The 19,812-nt window shown below is 39.8% G+C and overlaps 1 long non-coding RNA gene across 1 annotated transcript; it reads right to left on the bottom strand.

Moving 5' to 3' along the window:
- Window positions 1–293: 293 nt before the first annotated feature.
- LOC114015769 (uncharacterized) lies at window positions 294–17,700 on the bottom strand. The gene is made up of 4 exons (XR_003559885.2): window positions 17,513–17,700; window positions 8,668–8,782; window positions 8,340–8,562; window positions 294–5,503 (listed from the first exon to the last, which is right to left on the bottom strand). It is a non-coding gene; the product is annotated as an uncharacterized LOC114015769 (long non-coding RNA).
- Window positions 17,701–19,812: the final 2,112 nt, after the last annotated feature.

The raw sequence follows: 19,812 nt of genomic DNA, 5'->3' as shown, positions 1-19,812 counted from the left end.
TGCATGCAAATATGAATATTCTCATACAGGTGAATGAACTGGAGATACATGAAGGCTTTGGGGAATTGCTTGAGTCACACTTACTGAATTTGACAGGTCTCTGACAGGCAGGGAACAGATGAGGCTCATCCCTCCCCCCCAAACATACAGATGCAAAGTATATTCAACAAGTGCAATTAGTAGGCACTTTTAAGAAACACACACTCATGACACCACACAACCTGTAAATTAAAATTAGTTGAGCAGCAACAATGCCAGGCTTAGCCATAATAATTTAATACTGTTATCTGCTCGTTAGGATAACGATCACATGGCTTTGAGGGGTTGGAGGAATTTGCTGTGTTTCTAAACTCAGCCATTGGAAAGACAGCACTGCAGATGAGCAATATCCTGCTAAAGCTGATGGAGGTCATTCAAAAACAATTCTTTCCAGAAACAATGGAGGCAATCAGAAGGAAGCTCATTGCAAGTTCTGGGAAAAGAAAAAAAATAAAATTAGGCTTCCAGATGGGATGGGTGGAAGACCAAAATAGATCCATGTAGCCCTTTTATTACAAGTTGGCTTGGTAGTTCTTTGTATTCTCTCCTTCTGGTGCTGAAATCAAACAGTGTTTCAACTTCTGTTTCTCTGGATGAGCCCAGACTGCTTCCTTCCTCACCGCGGGCAGGCAGGCAGGCTGGAGGTCCCTTTTACCTGTGGCTAGGAGGGGGGCAGGCCTGTGAGATGCACACCTTGGGGGAAGAGCAGGGAAGGCTCAGGTGAAAAGGTGGGTAAAAGCTAACGACAGGTGTTCCCATTTACAGCCAGTAAAACTCAGTGACAATATCCAAAACCCAGTGACAATATTTGCTAAGGTTTCATGAAGTTAGGCATGCTGGAAGTCTTAACCAAAAACTCTTTTGAAAGCTGTTTGCGAGGTCTACAAAATTTGGAGATGACCTGCTGATAGGAAAACCCCAGAGATTGTGTCCTATTTTTCACTTTGTATCTTCTTTCGGGATCTGTATAGAATGTCAGATACACGTTTTCCCTTGTTTCCTCTGTCATCTTAGTATAGAACCCCCACTTTAACCAGACCTTGGAAGCTGTCACAGCTGGAGCACAACGAAGCCTACTACAACCTCACTACAGGGCCAATGACGGAAATCATCTTCCTGAAAAGAAAGCAGCCCAGGTTGGATCACAAAATGATAGGGCTTACATTTGAATCTAATAAAATACGTACAGCAAATAATCCCAAACTCTGTTGAATGTGATTTTCCCTTTAAATGCCGGGCTTTGTTATTCAATCTTAATGTCATAATTTTCAAAGCGATGACCAAGCATGCATGTCAAGTTTCATTTTTTGGCCGCTTCTGCGCTCTGCCTGTGTATCTTGCAAATGATTTCTAATGTTATTTCACAGCCCTTTCATTTTAATATATTATTTATACGGTAACATTGTTCAGGCATACAGTTTCTCATTGAACACTCATGAAGCAAGTGGACCTTATCCACAAATGCAGATATTACTCTACAATAGGCAACAAAACATGTCAGTCTGCTTCATAACCTAATGAATTTCAGTGGTAAATAAGTCAAGGGATATTTCACTCCACCTGTGTTTTGTGGCCACGCTTACCAAAGCAGCACATTGTCAGACTAGAAGGATATTTCGCCCTGAAAAAGAGCTACTCTTTTAGTGGAGAAGCTGCCTCCCTCCCAACACAATAGCTAATTGAAGGTGTTTGCTGGGGGAAACAAAAGCAGTATTGCAACCCTTGGAACATTCTTCAGTTACCACTAAGCCATAAACTTCCCCTTGGTGCCCCCATGGATCTCTCAGCAGAGAGTTTTAATGGGAGAGCTCATACATGGTTTCTGAAGGGGGACAGGCAGCCTATGACACGGGCACAGTGACGGCATTACCAGGTATCTCCAAGTATGTAAAGTGGTTTTCTAGAATACATGCAATTTACCAGTAGTGTTCACTGAATTTCTGATGGTGGAGGCTTGTTTCGTTCACACCAACAAAATTAGTGTTATTAATCCAATCGCCAGCTGTACTTTATTCATATTAGGGATGATTCTTCACACTGGTTCTTTCAGTATGGTACTACAGCCCGTGCTTTCATGAAGATTTCTCCATTTGTTCTCAACTCTGAGGAGAGGGCTCCAAGTTGGCAAGCTTGAGTTTTGGTCCAGACTTTGATGCTGACTCACTGTCTCCTGCTGGAGTTGCTTCGCTTCAGTGCTCACCATTTTCTTTATCGGGGATAATGCTGTTTCCCTGCCTTTGTGATTCATGTAGGGAACAGAACAAAGCGCTAGGGTTAGTATTTCTGAATGAACCTCTGCAAGTTAAAGACTTGGATCCTACTGAGCTGGTACCTTCTGTGTTAGTCCCAGTCAAGGAGTTTTTCTGTACTCTGAAAACTACTAGAGCGTAAATTACCAGATTTATTTCAGACAACTCCAGCAGGAATTTGTATTTTTGAATAGCACAGAATTAATTTTAATGGAAAACTTTTAGGTTTTATGCTGCACCTTGAACGACTGCAGGTATAATTAATCTGCTCACTGTCATGCAAGTGTCCTCTAGAGACGTTTGTTTCCTTTGGAGTCAGCCTGCAGCCCTGAGAAAGAGGCTCTCTAAATATTAATCCAAAATAGGAAGAGAGAGATTGTACCTAATCAACCCTACACAAGTACATGCTGTTAGCAACAACAATGGATACGGATATGATTTCAAATTGTGAACAGTTGATCCTTGTCTAAATTCTGCAAAACACCTTCAGTTTTTGGCTTTTACAGATGCAGTACACAGTTAGGTAGCCAGTAGCCATAGCGACCTACTCAAATGCAAATGATTTGTTCTGCATAGCACAGGAGTATTAAGAGTCGATGATATCTGCTGGAGCAGGTACACAATACAAATGGCACAGCCAAGTGAATAATGAAATCACAGTCCAAAATCCCAGGAGTGCTCAGCCAAGGAAATGAAATGGAGATGCGAACAACAGTAATTGCTCCAATGATTAGGATGTGAACATACATGGATATCACTCCATACCAAAAAAATACGGTGCTATTATGCCTTCTCCTTTTGATGACAGAAGTTGTTGTTTCTTGCTGACAGTTTCAGTAAAGAGGAGATCTTCAGGGTGGCAGCTTCTTCATTTGATTCGATACCCCTGATTTTGTTTACCCAATTACTACATAACGCAAACATTCCTAGCAGATTCAGGGTTTAATATTTATTCCTTCTTTTTTCCACTGCATGCACTGAATCTTGCTAGATATTTTTGGCCTCATGCCCCATATGGTCAATTTACTAGTGAAGTATAGCAGGTACAGGCTTTCTGGTGTTGTTTTTCCTCGCAGTCCTATATGCAAACAACTTAATACTAACATGCTTCTCCCAACAAATAAAAAAGTCACTCTACAGTACAAGAGGCCAATTTCTTTTCAGGAAATTCATGGTTGGCATTGCTCAGAGAACAATCAGCATTTCTGAACAATTAAAGCCAACCCTTGAGAGCATCTAACTGCACAAGAACTCCAGAGCAACTATGCAAATAACACTTCGCTATTTGCACCCCAGTAACTGAAAGTTATGACGTGCTTTTTGCATGTTATGAAGGCCACCAGCTGAGATGGTTGTGGTCCTCTTGGCCTCTTTTCAGCAGCTTGTTCTACTGCAATTTGTCCTCCCAGATAAAACAAAATTGCAGTTTGTGGTGTGAATATTCCCAATCATAAATATTTAACAAAAATAGAGGGAACTAACAGGATGTCTTTGATTTCTCTCAATATCTGAGTGCACTAGTAATTTTTTTTAGCACTACTCAAAAGTCACTAAGTAATGTTTTTTGCTGTTGAAGATTTACTTTGGGGTTTTATCTCCTTCTGTGTTTCCCCAGTGCTTTGTCCATCTCTCCACAGACACAGCTCTCAAGCTTTGTCCACATCAGGTTCCCCTCCATGGGATTTAGCTCTTCCGTAGCTTTGTCCAGAGCTGTCCTGCTGTCTGACATCTGTCCAGCCCTCCCCAAAGACCAGAAACCCTGAACAGTCCTCTCAGCTTCTGGGTTCTTGTTACCTCCCCTTCCATAGTATGAGATTGAACATGTTAATACACACCTGATTTCCCGTATAGACATTGTACATGACAGAAAGGTGCCGCTGATAAAGCCAACTGTACTTGTTGTTGGCAGTGAAGTTATTAAACAAAACCCTTGGTATTTTTGAATCAGCTTCCCCATTTTCCAGGCCACACAAGCCTTCCATGGATGCCTGAATGGAGCCCAAGACAAAAAAGACGTCGCTAGTTTGGCAAAAGGAGCTGTCTGTACAAAGTTAGACACGGTGCTTTGTTTCAACACTGTCTTGGAACTGAAATAAAAATTAGAAACAGGATATTTAGCAGAGTGTGTATGTATGTATATATATATACACAAAATATATCTTAGATTCTGAGTTCAGTTAACTGAAGACACTTGTACAGAATAAGAAAATACACTGTTATTTTGATTCTTTCAGCATAGTGTTTCAGATTCTAAAATACCTACTTAATTGCTAACACAGCAGGCTGGGATGTTCAAAGACCCATCCTACCACCTGTTGCTAGAAATACAATGATCAACGAGCTTTTGAAAGGCCCAGCTAGTTTGCAACAGTGAAATTAAAACCAATACATTTAAGAACAGCAGCAGACCCTACTTAATACAGAAGAGCTGTTTGCCAAGAAACTTTAACAAAAGCATACCCAATTCCTCAACTTGCATACAGGAGGCTTAACTCACCAGATAATTTAGCCTTCCCTCAACTGTCCCTGAAGAAAAAATATAGTAGCTTTTCTGAAGGCTGTGAAAATCTGAAGCAGACAAAGACTAAGAGGAAGTTAAGAGGAAGTAAAGTCTGAGGCCTTTATGTTATAAAATGATAAATCCAGCTGGAACACAACACCACCAATATTCAGCAGGTGACAATGAAGTCTCTTGAGACATAAGCCTGTGCTTCAAACATGAACAAAAAGCACACAATTCAAGACAGTTACGTGGGTGCAATGATATCAGCTGGGTGTGTAGGTGTCACAGGTACCCAAAAGACTGTGGGTCCAGCTGGAGGGATGGAAATGGGAGCTATAAACAACAGTGATGCTGCTGTAGCCCCAGATGCTCTCCCTGTAAGTGACTGGGACTTTCAGTCTGACAGTTGTCATCACCATCCACAGTGCTGGTATGTTTGCATTCCCAGCGCCATGCTGCAGCAGCATTTGTGGTGGGAGGAGTGGAAGGCAGAGGCCAAAGTGTGCACCTGTAACTCTCGTAGCTCCCTGTTTGTAAATTCATATTAGGAGACTGTGGAAGAATGTCATGGAGTAGCCTGTGCAGTGCCATGTGTAAGGCTGTTATTAAAGAGGAAACAAAGTGGAAAGAAAAAAGAAATCTCCCTGCATTCCTATTACCAGAATCTGGTGGTTGTTTTCCTCAAACCTGTAGTTCAAGCCAAGTGGTAGACCTGAAAATAAAAGAAACATTAGTTTTAAATTAGAAGTACTGCTTCTTGTTGGCTTCCTATATTTTTACATGCTGCAGAGATTGCTAATGCCTCCTATGGTTATCATCCAGAAGTAAATTTATTTTGCAGAATAAAATGTAAGTAGGGGGAAGAGGAGGAAGCTTCAAAATATTACATCCTTTGCTGAGTCCTGTTATGGACCCTCCCTGCAGCTGTAATTCACATTTGCCAGATGAGCTGACTCGGTGTCCTCAGAAATTCACATGCGACTGTAGAACGTGAGCTCTCATATATTAGCTGGTGCTCAAAAGAATGTGTCTAGGCTAACATGCACACATGAGAAAGTACAGATCAGATGGCTTGGTGAGACAGTTGATACTGTTCTGGGACAAGGACTGGTATCATCTCACATGGCCTTGAAAATTGGCTATAGGGTAGCTATCAGGATTTTGGTATCACAGACTGCTATCACAAAGCGTAGTGCACAGTGCAGCTATGCAGGTTAGGTGATGATCAAAATATAAATGAACTCTTCCAAGAGATTAATTTCTCATAGTAGGACTGAAATCACTGATGAGAGACCAGGAGCATAATAAAGTGGCTGCACAACAGCACAGGAACAGACACACTCAGTCCATCTAGGAATTGCAACCATCTTTTATAAACCACTCACTGTATTAGAAGCAGGAAAGTTTGATCACAAGCACATGAATCAGTGACTGCAGGAGCCTTGTAATGGATGGTTTTTGTGTTGAAGAAGCTAGGGGGGGTGGGGGCACAGATTGCAATGAAGAACCACAGACTGTTCTGTATACAAGAATACTGCCACCCTTAGATCCTTTGCGTTTCATAACCACCCTGCAATTTCTCTCAGCAAAAAAAAATTAAAATAGTTGTTCAAGCTAATTTGGTGTACATCTGCCTGATTCCTTTACACACACAAAAATGGACATATCTTTCCCTGACATACAGCAGAGACACAAAAACATATTGAGAGTAGGAGAGTAGGTGAAATTTCTTTCCCCCATAGCAGGATTTGTGAAAGGCACTCACTGGTACAGACAAGGTTGGCTCCATCGAAAAAGGCTATAAAACCAGACTTTGCATACTGGCAAACTAAAGCAAGGCTCCCCTTACCAGCTGCTAGCACACAGATCCAGTGTCGTAACCCAGTCACACCGGCTGTGTAGGGCTTGTACACGCTGCGCCTCCTGCCTCAGCAGCCCACGGGGCTGGGGGGCAGCAGAGCTGCCCCTTCCCTGCCTTTGGGCTGGGGGCTGCGTGCCAGGCACCCAGCACCTGTGCCACTCACACTGTGCGTTCACTCAGGCACCCGTCAGCAGAGGTGTGAACGTCAAAATATTCATCGTAACAGACACGCTGACATTATTCTTTACATTTTTTTAATGAGCTACCAGTGAAGCACTGAAAGTGATGTGGCTGCTTTTATATTAGCATGGAAATATGCAGAGTTAAAGAGGATCAGTGTCACGTTAGACATTTGAAGAACCATCTATATTTTTCAAAATATCAACACAGTGCAGTAGAGAGAACAGATTCTGACACCTTCGTATGAAAGCCTATCTTTGTATACAAAAGAAAGACCTCCCCAGGAACTAACTCTCACTTCAGTTGATTGTGAGCTACTGCACTACATAATAAAGAGGGAATCAGATCAAGCTGTAAAAGCTAATATCCAGTTAAAACGCAATTCATTTGAAGTCGACTTAATTTCATTTAAAGTCACTTTTGAAAATGTGAGAAATTACTCTGAAATCACTGAGGTTATTTCAAATACATCACCTGACATATTTTACTTACACATTCATTGCCCCAAATGGGGGCTCAATTGCTTTTCAAATTAAAAACACAAAATACATTTTTGAAAAGGAGGTAGGGGGTTGTATAGCACAGCTGAGGTAGCGAATATATCTGTCTTTTGCTCTCAATTTTTGAACATAATACATTCAGGAAGCCTCATACAAATTCAGTTTTCAGAGATAGAAGGAAAAATTCTCACAACAGGAAATGAAAAGTTCTACTAGAATTAGCAGCATCTCAAAACATAACGTGCAAATATTTCTATCATAATAGCCATACAGTATATCTACTAAACCATGGCTATAAACCTAAATATATTGAAAATAATAAACATATATAAATAATGATGTTCAGCCTTTAAAATCCCAAAAGAAAAAAAAAAATAGCAGGAAATTAAGCAGATAAATCCAGCATTAGTGGGTCCAATATCTAAGCTGTTCCTTTTGGCTTCTTGTGCTTTTTACACCAAATGTAGTACAGCTCTTAATGTCACAGTGTGAAAGTAACTATTCTTTCCCCTTCCTCCTGGCCCTTAATGTATCAATACCCAGACATTATTTCTACACTATGTTAAATATATGTAACTTACATTGTTACATAAATATATATATATCTAATATGATACACTCACTATGGTGTATTTTGTAGCTATGTATCTGTTAAGATAGTTATTGATGTAACTATACCTCTCCATAAGAAAAACAGTCCTGACCCCCATTAATCATGTGGGCTGGTGGAGGTAAGACAGTACCATTGCAGCAGCACTGACGACATTCAAAACCAACTGAACCATCACTGATCACTTAATCTTACAAAAAGTGTCAAGAAAGCAGGATATTTATTGTTCTTATTACATGCTTATGGGCTAATCCAGGTCTCATCGTGATCAACAAAAGCCCTTCCGTTAATTAGCAGATACTGGACAAAATTTGAAGGGAACAATCCTACAGTCTCCAGTTCACATCAGAAAATACTGAAGGTATTCTGGTGCAATTTCACAGCCATTTAAACCAACCTGTGTGAGGGTGACCTGTGCCCCTGCCTTCAGCCAGGCTTCTCCAGCTTCTATTTTATTCCAGGCACCAGTATGTAGGTAATGAGTCCACTCAGAACCAATTTGGCTGAAATATATACACACACATATTTTTTGGTGAGATTTGTTTCTGCAGTCATCTCAGTCTAAGTAGGCTTAAATTATCACGGAACCACAGTCTCATTCTTCAGGAAACATCTGGAATCTGGTGCGAAAGAGGCATTAAAAATCAGTGTGCTTAAATTACCAAAATACATCTGTCCATGTACATATCTATGAACATAGGTATATAGGTATAAGTGGGAATTACCATAAATATCGATGCATTTCCTATTCTTGCAGAGCTGTCATCTACTGTCTTTCATCAGTTGTTAATGGTATACTGCTCAAGCTCAAATATAAATTACCTAAATTCCTTCAGATGTCTGCATTCAAAACAGAAAAAGGGAAAGGAGTTAAGGTTGCAAATGGCTGATATATTTCCAACACATTTCAGGTAAACTTTGTGAGCTACCTAACAAGTCATAACAGCAGCTTGAATTAAGCAGCAGTATCTGTAGGAAGTATTCGGCTTCTTCTGTGGTATGTCTCTGCCTGTGCAGACAATGCACCCATGTTAATGAGAAAATGTGGACTGAAAATATGGTGACATATTTAATTGAATATTTTGACTTCATTTCTTCAGGATTATACCTGGGCAGCATTTAGTCAAAATTATGCTTCAGTTAGGCTTTTCAAAACTGTTCAAAGTTGACATGGTTCTACTCCCAAGTAAAAATCAGTAGGAGTTTTACTGCTGACTTCCACAGAATATAAGCCAATGCTGAACACTTCTGAAAATAGCTTTCCATCTGTATATTTATTTAAATGAGTAGGGACTGTTAGTAGAAATAGGAACCGAAAAGATCAGGCTTTTAATTTTAAAAGTTAAAGTTAAATATAGGTTACTAGACTAGAAAACTAAAATACAAGAAATACCCAGACAATCTTTAACACTTTTTGCTCTCATTTATGGAAGGAATGGATGGAAAACAGCTCCGTTGTCCCAGGTGAGACAGCCCCGGGATTTCTGAGGTCATTAGACACCATTGACCCTTTAGTAATGGCATTTCACACTTCCAGTGGGCAGATGAGAACTCTAACAGAGCCATCTATAAGTTAGTCCTATGCAGTCAACCCTAGTCAACCCCCCTAAAAGAAATTATTGTATCAGCCCAAGTAGTCACGCCCACCCTTTTCGACATTATTTAAATAGATTTCTACTTGCCAAAGCAGCCCTTTCCTTTTGCTGCTAAACATAGTTGCTTTCTCTAAAGGAACAGCCCTTCATGACAAATGCCTGTTGGCTCTGAGCCAGCACAACATTTACTGTAGTCAATATTTAACATATGAATAATCCTACTGACTGCGGAAAGGCTGCTTGTGTACTTGAAGTTAAACAGCTATATGAGCATTTTGTTGGCTCATGGCCTGGCTACTGCAGAAGCTGGCAAAGTTCATGGTAAGACGTGGTAATATCACTTTTTGGTATTTTAGGTCCTCTTAAGATTTGGTCCCTTTAGGTCTTTCTCACCTCACTGTGCTTTCAGAGTTCTTTACTGGTTGAAAGGTCAGCTTTGCTTCTTGCTCCATTGTGTACCACTATGGGCAAAGATCTACTGGGCTAGAAGACAAGCATATATATATATTGGCAGGAACCTTATCAGCTGCAAATTTAGCTCCTGAAGTCTTGAAGGCTCAGTTCTGAACAGCGATGCAGTGCAGGAAGGAGTACCTACGCGACACTGCTCTCAGGAGGTAGCAAGAAGCAGCTGTGTCTAAGCAAGATCATTCTCCATCTCCCTCTCGTCTGGTGAGCAGGACAGGTTGCTGCAACTCTGCAACCAACACTAGGTTCTCTTGCTTTCAAATTCTGAGTAGGCAAAGCACTAAACTCCAAACCAAAGACTCCAAAGTCAGTGCAAGATGGCCACAGGAAATCTCAGCAACACTTGAATAACAAAAGCAGAGTACAGTCGCAGTCTCCCATTTTCTGATTCTTAAGCTTAAAACATACCAGGCAATAGAAGAAATAACACCCTTTCTGTTTGTTTTCTTCATCCTTTACTTTTTTTAGTCATAACTTTACACTTAAGTATTGCTTTGTTTTTGGTGTGGTTTTTTTTTTTTTTTTTTTTTTTTTTGCAACAAGAAGTGCCTGATGAAGTTAGTCTTTTGCAAATGAGAGAAAAGCCCAGAGACTAGGAGCCTATCCTTAAGTTTTCATTGGATCTCAATGGTGGAAGAAAAAAGTCAAAGCTACTCAGTGACATTCAAGGCACGGGAGGTCAAACTGGGTCTCTGCTCCACTCAGAGTAGGATGGTAATTGCTATTGCCTATTGCTTTTGCAGCTATTTTTTGTTTGTAGCTGGTCAACAATTATCTACTTAGAAAAGTCACATTTTCTCTGTTTATATTTGGAATGCAAATTCCTGATCCAATTTTGGTAAGACACTTACTGATTTTAATTGGGGTTGGTTTTTGCCCTGTGTAATCTCTGACTTCATGAGCATTCAAATATGCATTTTAACAGAAGATTATTCAAAGTCTGGCATGTTTTAAGAGTTTTTTTCTGGTTAGAGGTTTGAAATACTTCATGTACTCTGTTAAACTACCCAACTGAGACTTAAGTATGTCCTTTACTGATTTGCTTTCCCAGATGGCACCTCTGGTGTTATGTTTTGGTTTTGGGGTTTGGATTTTTTTTTTCTTTCTTTTCTTTGAATAGGTCTTTTAAAAGAAATCAGAAAGTCAAGGAAAGTGGAGATAGTACTAAAGATGGGATAAGCTTATATTCCCATGGCACTCAGAGCTTGATGATCCCATGTTTTGAGCGTGCTGGGTTGTATTTGTGATCTCAGAAAATCAGTGAAGCTCGTTCCAAAATCAAGGTCTACAGAATGGAATTAGTTTTGTTGTGGGTTGGGGTTTTTTTCTTTGTTTTTTTAGATGCTGTAAAGAACCAATAGTGCTTTCAGGTTGGTGCTAATAAGTGTTCTCTACCACCAAAGTACAGAAAGCCTCACATCTAATGCTTCACATGGAATCTTTCTGCCTTGTGATCAGTATAAAGTTGACCTAATTCAAGCTGAAACTATCCTAGTCAAAGCTGTTTGCTCTAGAACAGGGAACCCAAATGAGAAGATGGAAAAGAAAGTACAATGGTGAAATATGAATATTGGTGCAGACTTTAGTCACTCTGACTTTCCACAGACTATTTCCTCAGGTTCTAGAACTTGTCCCTCAATCCAACATATCTTAAAATTACCCCAGTGCTCCTTGGGGTTGGAGTTGAAGTCCGTGGCTCACAATCCTGCTTCATACTCAGCGGTGTTCTGCTGTGTGAGTACCACTGTGTTTGGGCAGGAGACACAGATATCAGAGGCTGCTCTGAATTTGTTACTGGAGGTTCTGCAGAGACTCATAAGACTTTGTCCCAAGTGCTAGGAGAATTTCTTTGACCTGTCTTCATTTCTGTATAGCAACCAGTAACACGTTCACACGCACAAATCATTCCTAAAACCCCCACGGTGCCTGCACATTTTGCAGCCTGCAGAAAGAATCATATTTTGTGTTGGTCACTTATGCTAAGGAAAACAGTATATAAGCACAACAGAGTAGAAAAAAAAGGCATCTTTCACTAAAGAATTGTTTGTTTCCTCTCATCAATGTTACTGGAATCACTACAAGTGGACATGTTTATTGACTTCTGTTGATGAGGTAGCAGTGCTACGTAAACCTCTTCACCACAAATCAGATCGTTTATCTACACATGTCATTTCTGACCTTATCGTGGAGTGGTTTTCAGTCTTGCTGGGTGTACTTTCTAATGTCTCCTATAACATGCGGTAAGTTATGAGCAGAGCTGGAAAATGCTGCATTGCTAGATCTACAATACAATCCGTTATTGTTTCAGGATGTGATTTAATAGAAGTTCTGTTCCTCTAGTCTCATGCACACATCTGCCAAAATGTTCAATTTAAGTAAATTGTGTTAGGAATGAAGTCATACTGTCATACAATATAATAAAGTGGCTGATTACATCTTGTACTATAAAGACCTGGGACTCATCATAGCAGGAGATTCAACACTTTTTAAGAAAAAAGATTGTCTGAAGTAATGACATTTAAACATTTTTGTCAAGTAAGAAAATACTGGAATATATCCTTTTAGGCTCAAGTCCACATTAATCTCAATATTAAAAAAGAAAAGAGCTTATCAACCTAAGCAGACTCTCCCATCTTCAGAACACCAAATCTGAAGACAATATTACATCAATTTCCTTTTAAAAAAAATACATAAACATAACAAACCAAAAATATCCACCAAAAGATGCCCAAGCATACACAGAGAGTTAAAATCAAAGGAAGTTAATGTTGGCATGAGCTAGTAAACATCAAAGGAAGATATGATACATTCATGCCAATAAATTGGTAGTGACGCAAGAGTTTTATGAGCCTTGGCAGTCCTGTTGGCCCAGACATTTTTTGCAGGCATAACAAACTGAAGATATTATCTCTTACTATTACTGAGATACTATTATTTAGAGCGATCCGTTTTTTTTTTTTTTCTTTAGGGCAGACTGAGTTCACGCTGAAGGAAGTACTGTGTTGAGCTAAATAACAGAAGTGAACAGAAAGTCAGAAATAAGCCAAGAAGAATGAATATATTTCACAAGTAATTAATCTTCTAAAATCAGTGCTTTGAACAGTCCTCCACTTTCTAGATATTCCCACCTACAGTTAGTTGGATCTAACTTTGTAGATCATATTTTGCTGTGATGCTAAAAGCTACGCATATAAAGATGAACCAAAATGGACAAATGCAGTTGAGAAAAAAGAATGAGGTTTTGTCACTAAAGTTGAAAATGCCAGTCTAAAGTGCTATGGAGTACCTTTGTTTTGCTACTTTGGGCATTTGTATTGGCATCCAAAGATTTGTGGAGACATTTCTGACTGCTTGCTGAGATGCTGGAGAGCAAACCCAACCATTTGTGTGAGGAGGAGTGCAGCCAAATCGGAAATGACCAAGTCAACCGAAAGAATGCCATCTCAGAGTTTTGATTCAGGGAAGCATTTAAGGAAGTGCACAACTGCAAGCACTGAACAAACCCACTGAAAAGTACAGCGTCTGCTCACGAGTAGGTACCTATCTCTGAGCAATGAAACAAGGAGCTTTGCTGGGTTCAGTAAGACTGCATGTTGGTGGAGAGGCAATTAAATCACCCTTGCCCTCCCTGAGCTTGTAAAAATATAACTGCTTCAGTAAAAGTCACCCTAAGCTCCTGCAGTCAACAGAACAGATGTAACATTTTGGAAATTTTTTATAAAGAACTCTCTCCTGATAAAAATGTTTTTAAGTTGCATAGCTTATCTAGTTACTGGATTTATTTAGATCAGCTGAATGACTGAAATGATCCTGCAGAGTCTTTAGCACCAATCATAAAGTCAAACTGAAAACCTGAAGTTCCTGTCCTGGCAAATGGAAGTTATGGGTGGAAGGTCCTTTATCCAGTCCGGTCATAGACCTTTGTCTATTTGGCAAGTCCTTATTTGAGGCAGAACCATCTGTACCATAAAACTTCGCTGTGGTTGAGTGTTGAAGTGGAAACTGATCTTTTAGGGCATTCTAAAAATGGGCATATTTCATTGTTCCTGTCAGTACGTGACAAATGCTTCTAGAGAATGTAAATGTTTTATAGGTTGTTCCAGTACCAGAATGGCACGCTTAATGAATTGCTGACTTCAAATTACATCAGAAGTCCAATATTCAGAGTGAGAATCTCTGGATTTTAATCTTTCACTTTCTCTCTCTCTCTCTCTCTCTTTTTTTAAGGTTACAAGGGACAGTAGTAGGGTTGAAGACTATTGGAGGCGTATGCATGGTACAGATACATTTTGCTCCGTCAGGTTCTGACAAGCATTCTTTTTGAAGGTGATTATTGATTTTCTGCCTCCACAAGAAGAAATGACTCAAAAAAACCCCCAACCCGAGAATATAAATCATGGCTTAAGGGAAAAAAAGTAACTCCTTATCTTGGTCTTTTAAAAATGTATATATCTTAAAATAGGAACGGGGAAGGAAATAATAATGCAAGTATTTTTTACAGAAAGTGTTGCTCTGAAATAACGCTTTGCAATACTTGACTAGGTTGTAGAAGACTTGGACATTATCAGACGTGGCAAACCAAAGCTTCTCATGGTATAATTGTCTTTAGGTGGATGCTAACTGTTCGTGCTTAACGCACTCTCTGACATCACACAGGTGATAGTCATCTTTGCTGTGGACTCGTGACTTTGGAAATGAAACAAAATGGCTGACTAAGTATGGAGTGATAAAATGTATATTTTACTGTCTGTCACAAGGATTTACAAATACGGAAGCCTTGCAGTGTTTTAAGGTGAATTATGTCTGTTCTTTGCTGTGGGTTTTATGTTCCAGTCTCATCTCAATAGCAGCTGTACTTGAAAAGAGGATGAAAAATTGAACAAGTCGTCAAGGTTTTGACCCTGTGGATTTGCGTGTTCGGGGCAGTAGCATTTTTGCATTACTGGTAACATTTCTTTATATTGTAGAGTATATTTGTTCTCTTTTTCTTACCTCCATCCAAAAATGTAATAAAAAAATACAGAAGATATCTAGGGGGGAAAATATTCCAACTGAAGGAGAAGAGCACTCAAGTATTGGTTTTTTTTGCTAGTACATCCAGGACAATATGGTTCTACAATATGATGAGATGTTTGCTTTCTCTCGTCATATAGTTTAGATCCTTGGTACCCAAGGTAGGTAGAAATAAATTAGGAGCTAGCAGAAGGTTGAAATCAGGAGGAGGTTGAGAAATTGATATGGAGCATGGAATGCAGATGGGGGAAAGGTACATGAGGGAGGCAGAATAGGTGGGAGGAAGAAATGAGTAAGAAATTAAAAAACAGAAACAGCAGGAATAAAAACTGGAAGGGCAAAGACAAGGAAAAGGTGGGGTGGAGAAACCCCAATGGTATAGCAAGTGAAACACCCTTTTTTAAGGCCTTCCTTTCAGGTCAGGATAGAAGAACCCCAGCAGGAAACAGATGAAATTTGTGCCTTTTCAGATTTCACTGAGAAGTTCCCACGCTATTTTGGCAACCTTTTTAAACACTAAATTTACTTCAAAATATTTCCCTGCCCCTTACTCCCAAAGAAAATGTCAGCTGAGAGGAAAGAGAAAGTCTCATCCCAAACTTCTGGTAGTCAGGAAGTGTAAAAGTGACAGGGATGACTAATATCACGTACATCAGGCACACTGAAAACAGAAGACAGGAACAGCAAAATAGGGAGATGAGTGTCTTGTGGTCTATTTGAAGTGCTTTAAATCTGTAGTTCATAAAACAGCAGGTGGGAATAGGTGTCTAGAAATAACTAGCCAATGGATAAAATACCAAAGGATTTTTTTTTTCTTTTTCCCCCCAAACCATATATTGCTTCAAGGATAAAATACAGCTATTTTGGTACAGAGCGCCACAGAAACCACGAATAAAAAGTTCCAAACCTCAAACCATTAAAACCATAATCGGGCTGCCACCTGCCTCCTAGACATTGAAAGTTTCTCTTCTCCAGGCAAATACTAAACTGCTTGTCTACCACAGGGCAGTGGTTTTTTTCTCATACAGATGCCCACAACAGTGATATTTATACCACACTTGTCCTGAGAAAGAATGGCAGATCCTAGAGAAACATGCATTGGCCACTGAAAGAGTGAGCAGAGCTCTGGGGACAATGCTGAACCACAGGAAAGTAGCATCTGAAGCAACACTAAGGCTATCTGCCTTGTCTGCTCTTACCGCTCAAATTAAAGAGAAAATACCATTATTTACTGATCCATTTACACGTAAGAGGCAGTCCCAGGAGTAGGAACTCAGCCAACAGGAGTAATACCAATTTAGGACAGAATCTTCCAGCCTGGTCCTACACCACTTCTTTCATGCTATGTTACAGAAGAAGTCAGCATGTTATTGAATCCACATTTACACTCCGTCAAGCACTACTCTGAAATAAGTGCTCCCTGCAAGCAAGGAGAGCTAGTACATTCACTGTGCCTTACATCTGCTTATGTTCAACCCTACCTATTTTGTGCATCCCCAAATGAAAATAACCATAAAATAATTTATGCTGGAAGGAGCTGTTGAGCACTCACTCAGTTGAATTGTCCACATTGTAAATAAAGCTATTAACAGTCTTGGCTGTAGTATCGATCTCTGAGGCATGCCACTAGTAATCGGCTGCCAGCTGGACTTTGTACTGCTGATCACTACCCTTTGAGCCCAGCAATCCAGCCAAATTTCCACCCACCTTATTGTCCACTTATTCAATCTAGATCTCACCAATTTGGCAGCAAGAATACTGCAGGAAATGGTGTCAAAGACCTTGTTGGAGTCAAGGTATACAGCACCTGTGGCTCTCCCTTTCATCACGCAGACAGTGATCTCATCATAGAGATCATGCAGGCTGGTCAGCCATGATAAAAAAATATTTCTTCTTCAAATAATCTTTGCTTCCTCTCTTCTGGGGTGTAAATTCAACAGAAAAACATGTAAATCCCCAATGTAAATTTGCCCAGTAAATGTGCATGCAATGCATTATTACAGGCATACATTACTGTAATACCCAAAGTCCTAAATTCAAACCCAGGGTACTATTACAGAGATATGAAAGAATACTAGCTTTGCTCAAAGAGAATTCACAGTCAAGGAACAAACTTTAACATAAATGACTTCTGACTTCCTGTTACCAGTGCAATACTATCTCTTGGGAACAATTGTGTAAAGTATTGCTTGGTAATAAAAGGTGGTTTAAGAGTCAGCTTACAGTTTTGTTTACCTAAGAATTCACAAAGCTAATAACCTTAGAAAGAATTATCAAAAGCTACATTTCCACTGTATGTTATAATCAAGGGTATAGCATTACACATTTTTGCATACCTATGCAGTAAACATTGTTAGGCAACAGAAACTTGTGTTTGAAGGACTAAGGCTTACGCTTCAGCTAGATGCTTGCCCAAGCTTTCCCAAACACCAGAATCTTCAACAATCTCTTTCACACATACAAGCAGTATTTCAGAGAAGAACAGATTGTTTACCTGTATGATAGATGTGTTCTGCCCTCTGATGAACACAAATCATTACCATTGCTATTCAAGGATGATCTCCAGGATTCAGGTAGTGAATTCTTTCTGCAAAGGTTTTTGCTGGCTCCATTGCTTCTAGGGAACTCAGCAGCTACATGAGTGCTGAGAATCCACTGCAAATCCATCACCACTGGAAAATTAATTCTAAGATAGCAACAAAACAAAACAAAAGTTTTTTCCTTCTTTCTCTCCCTGCTCAGTCAGAGAACATCCAAAATACAGCAAAGCCTATAGAGAAAATGAGATAAATTGGTTTCAGATTACTTGTCCCTATAAATCATCTTGGACCTCAACAACAGAAGTGGACGTAAAGTCTGAGTGTTCATGGATGCTAAAGTACCGCAAAGAAATTGCATGCCCAATTTCAGCAGAAATGTTTCTTGGCCTGTTTTCTTCAGATCATTCCTTATTAATGCAAGTTTGGCTAAGTCAAAAGTAAATGACTTTCAACCACATCTGATTCTGCCTTAGAAGTTTCACACAATTTCTGTTGCCAGAGCTCAGGGGATGTATCCCATAGGGTCATCTGCCAGGATGGACTGACAGCAATCTGAATCCATTTGTAAGTCCTGACTCATTTTTGCACAAGCAAAAATAGGCCAAAACTCCAGCACGTTCTTAAAACTGAGGTGTTCAGTATACTGGGTATATCCCAGCTCCCTGGAATGCAGCCTGTACAGATAGGGCACAGCACTAGCCTCCACATAATATAACTGCCTACCAGCGGATGTTTCAGTTTTAAATCTTTCTTGGAGATGGAAGCAGGTGTTGCATCTGAGCTGCAGCCAGAGGAATGGTAGAAAGGGCCTGGCAGGTGTCTGTCCCACTCAGGCTCCGCCAATGTGCAGGATGAAGATGGCAGCGATACTGTGCACAGCTTCCCAGGCTCTTCCTTTTAAACATGGCGATGCCACTGGACAGCTTGCAGAGCTGAATGCAGAGCTTTGCCAAAGGGAGACAGCCTGGAAGGGGTTCTGCGCTGGTTTGAGTGGGAACTGGGGTGAAGCCTTTTTAGTTTTCAAGGAGTAAGGGACAAGTGACTGCACTATGATAAGGGAGCAGTGACAAGTTGGGTCATCGGTTTTCCTTCTCAAGTTTTGGAAAAGCAGTTTGCAAAATCAGAGTCTGGAAGTACACATCAAGCAAATTCAGTTCTTCTGTTGACAAAACTGAAGTAGCAGGACATAGTGAATCAGGCCTTTTCCTGGGTTATACCTGAAATAAAGTGCTTCTAAGCCTGTTGTAATAGGGAGAACTATGAAAGATTATTCACTGTCAACAAAGACTAGAAATGAAATGCTGCAAGAACAGTGCAGACGGTTAAATAAGGGTTTCTCATGTAACACTGCCTTACATAAAAGTGTTCTCCTCTGTCCTCCAACGTCAACAGGAAACAGTTGCATGCCCTACAGCATGGCTTGGAAACATTTTTATAGTACTATCCTGTGTTGGTGCTTTTAGATTTAAATCATATGTAAAGCTGAGTGCTCTACGATGATTAGGAGATTTTTCTATTGAGTTTGATGTTCACTTAATTCCAGAACAGGAAGCCATTTTATTTACTTGCTTAATACGGCATCAGCATGATGAGCAGGATAGCTTTCTAGCTGCAAATTAAAAGGTTCAGAGATTAGCACTTTCCCCCAGTGGATGTTATGGCTCATGTACCAAACAGCCCTGAATGGAGATGCTGAAGATGTTTCAGACCTTAAACCTGTAAAACTGCGTGTTAACTCAGATGAGTCTCATATTTTATTATTAGAGATATACCATACAATTTAATTAAATGGGCACCTATAAAATGTAAAGTTCAGTTAACTCTCAGCTTTATTTTAATACAACCTACATTGGTAACTAATGGTAATGTTATGTAAAGACTGAATAGCTTTCCAAGTCATAAAACACCTTGGAGCTACGTTGTTTTCTCAATTTATAACAGCTCCAATTTTGAGCTCAGTTTCTGCTCACATCATCACTTAACCCTTCCTCTTCTATGCTCCTCCTCACTTGTCTACACAGTTTATCTTTAGTCACTATAATAGATCCATTACCACAGCTGTTTTCTGTATCATAAATGTGAATTTCAACCTGTATGCATCCAAACCCAAGGCTGAATCTTAAACAAAAGAATGGGTATGTAGTGTTACAGTCAGAACATCAAGAGCAGCAGAGCTGTTGAAAGTAAATTTGGGTATGCTTTTTACCTGGGAGTGTATTTTAAAGTCAAAGGACTTGAGTCACAGGATGTTATT

Source organism: Falco cherrug, chromosome 2, assembly GCF_023634085.1.
Source record: "Falco cherrug isolate bFalChe1 chromosome 2, bFalChe1.pri, whole genome shotgun sequence".
NCBI lineage: Eukaryota > Metazoa > Chordata > Aves > Falconiformes > Falconidae > Falco > Falco cherrug.
Note: the sequence above shows the minus strand (reverse complement) of the source record. Positions and strands in the feature narration are given on the sequence as shown.